Source organism: Belonocnema kinseyi, chromosome 8 (assembly GCF_010883055.1).
Source record: "Belonocnema kinseyi isolate 2016_QV_RU_SX_M_011 chromosome 8, B_treatae_v1, whole genome shotgun sequence".
NCBI lineage: Eukaryota > Metazoa > Arthropoda > Insecta > Hymenoptera > Cynipidae > Belonocnema > Belonocnema kinseyi.
Window position 1 is genome coordinate 137,976,423 of NC_046664.1, and position 3,268 is coordinate 137,979,690.

Here is a 3,268-nt window from a genome sequence, read left to right on the forward strand (position 1 = left end):
ATTGTTTATACCCAAAATCAGTGGAAACGCGAAATTACTACGATCATTTGTTTAAACCAGTTTTAACTAGTCAAAACGCGAAGTTACCAAGTCCTTTTGTTAAAACTTAGTGAAAACCCGAAACAATTGGTGTTGTATGGCAATATGTGCTTTAAGGGAATCGCTTCTTCTATCGAGTCTACTTTGAGCCAAATCCGATCTTTCAAATACTCAATGTCTTGAAAAATGCAATAAATGACCAATTTCAATTAGGTCTACTACCGAAAGGCGCTCACGTAATTTGCGAATCATCTAATATTATATTTCGGTTGTAGGTCTCTCCAAAAGAAATATGCGAAGCGAGTTTCGTCCAAAAATATTTTGTCCGGCCTCTATAATTTTGGGTCATCTAAAAAAATACGTTTCAGTTACTGGTCACAGAAGTGTGGTTGGTCACATCTCGAACTACTAATCCAGTTGGCCCTTTAAAAAAACGTGCCACTTTAAAAAATAAATGTCAGCGCTTGGACACAGAAGAGTGATTAATCACATCTAGGATCACTTTTCCATGTCCCACTTTGAAAAATCAATTTTAGCGAATGGTCACTGAAGAGTGATTTGTCAAATTGCGGAACACCTTTTACAGGTCCTCATTAAAAACATGTTCTATCCACTGGTCACAGAGGAGTTATTGGTCACATCGCCAACCCCTTTTCTAAGCTCCCCTTTAAAAAGCACGTGTTAGCGACTTGTCACAAAAGATTTATTGGTCACATGACTGGCCTCTTTTCCAGGTTCACCTTAAAGAACACGTATTAGCAATTGTTCACAAAACAGAGATTGGTCACATCTAGGGCAACCATTTCATATCCCCATTTAAAGAATACGTCTTAGCGACCTGGTCAGAGAAGTGTCATTGGTCACATCTCGAACCCCTTTTCGAGGATCTCCTTTAAAAAGATACGTTTTAGCGATTGGAGAGAGAAGAGTGATCAGTCACAGCTCGAACAACTTTTCCAGCTCGTCCTTAAACAAAACACGTGCTAGCAACTAGTCACACAAAAGTGTGAGGGAGAGCTGGACAAAGGATTCGAGCTGCGACCAATCACCTTTCTATGACTAGTCACTAGCACATGATTTTTAAGTGTAAAATACAAAATAGAAAAATAAAAAGCGAGAGGATTTCTATAAAAGTTTATCCTTATATTTTTTACATGTTTCTGCAGGGCTCACTGCTGTGACATTTTGAGTTTTACAACATTTTACTCCCCTTGTATTTGCACATTTTTTTGGAAATCTTTTTATATACGTACAACGTACCTATCGTTGTACTGATTAACTTGCTACAGAAGCACCATTTATCAAATTAGCGGTTTTATCTGTAGGAACATAGGCTTGGGATACAAAAGGCTGCTGTCATAAATTAAATTGAGCAGTACTATATAGATTGGATAATGTTACTTCTTTTGTGCCTAATACAATTTATTAGTACAGTTGATTCTTAGTAACTTCGGTAGAGACTGCTACTATATTTCTATGAGCGCGTTTGGGTTTATCTAATTCAATCAATGGAACTGTTACATTATCTATAACTTTGGCAGAAGAGTCGGGTTTTTCGAAATTTTTCTTCATTTTTCCTGCTTCTTTTATCAAACTTTCGGAAGTTGATTTTCTTATTTTTTCAACATTTACTTGAAATCCACTATTTGATTATATATGAAAAATTGGTTTTGAGAGAAGTCCTTTCTTTGCCTTCTTTCTTTTTAGTTGACCAAGCTTCACACATCGACAAATACAATTTTATAATTTTCAAAATAATATTAGCATATTTTTTAGCAGTTTCCGTTTTTAACCGATTACGTCAACCTTTTCCAGCAACTTCTATGATATCAAATTGTTTTAAGCGTCTATACTGTTGAGAAGCTTTTTTTCGTGGCTTCTTTATCATTCGCAATTTGCAAAAAATTAACTCATGTTAGTTTAAAAATTACCAAATGTTATTTTGATTAAAATCATAAGCTACTTTATTCTTCACACGCATGATTGGATTTGTCGAAAAAATTTTAGAAATATTGTACAATACCATTCCTAAAATTTGTGCATTTAGACGCTTATTAAATGTACTAATTGTACAATCGATCGATTAAAATTTAGGAAACGCACTAAAAAAATGATAAAAAGATTAAAGTCTGCAGAGTTTTAAGTTTTTTATACCTTGGGATTTAAATATTTCGAAAATTTGTAGTATTTCTAGTTTTGAAGCCCTAGATTTATTGATTTTTTTATCAATTAATTTTGGTTCCAAGAAAGCCCTTAAGTTTAGAAAAAAATTTGTTAATGTCTTCATGGACGGAAAACATATATTTTTGTCACAGGGATACCTTACAACATAACTATCTGGTGCAGAATACTATCCTAAAATCTAGCAAAGATTCAAAAGACACTAGATGCCCTAGAAATGTAAAAGCAAAATTTAATTTAATTTTTTTAAATTCAATTCTAAAAAACCTATAAGACTCTGCATATAAAAAGGTTTACAAACCTCTTTGACTCGTGCAGGTTACGTACATTTAAATCCATCGCTTCAACATTCAGGACAATTCTAAAACGCCCCAATGCAACATTTAGAGGCATGGAATTGCTTGCGATTTCTAAATTTTTTTTATTTAACCACGCTAAGGTATCCGCACTAATAAAAATGTTATCTTACAATGGACTCTGTATTAAATGTAAAAAAACGGATTTTTCTCGAAATCTCTAATAAGGATTTTGTGTTTGTTTTATAATTTCGAATCTATATAGTAATAACTAGAAATATAATTATAAATGAAATTATCAGTTGTTCTCAAACAATGATGAAACCTTACATTCTTATTTTGTCAGGTTTATGAATGCCTATATTTTAAATAATTTTACTTCGAATTATTGATTTTAAGGTTGAATATTACAATAAAAATTATACGTAGACATTTTGACAATAACTTATTTTCTAGATATTTTCTGCGTGGTCCTTTGGAAAATGATGCAGAATAAGAAAACTGAGGTAAATATCCCATTCTTGGTTTGTATAATTTTAAAACGGTTCATGCTAAAATCGCGAAAAGCTACAGCCCACGTAACGTCCAAAATTGAATTTCTCTCATTGGTTCTCAATATGTTAACTTTTTTTTAATTTAAACCAATAATAGGCTATTTACGAGGGTGGATTGATAAGTTTCCGGCCTGACCAAGAAAAACAACGTTTTTAAGAATTTTTTTTTTTTATTTCTCAACATAATCTCCTCCAAGG

General features: G+C 32.6%; 1 protein-coding gene across 4 annotated transcripts in view; it reads right to left on the reverse strand.

Annotated features, from left to right (window-relative positions):
- LOC117177684 (SET domain-containing protein SmydA-8-like) overlaps window positions 1-3,268 on the reverse strand; it is a 505,872-nt gene that overhangs the window by 189,147 nt on the left and 313,457 nt on the right. The gene's annotated exons all lie outside the window — the stretch shown is intronic.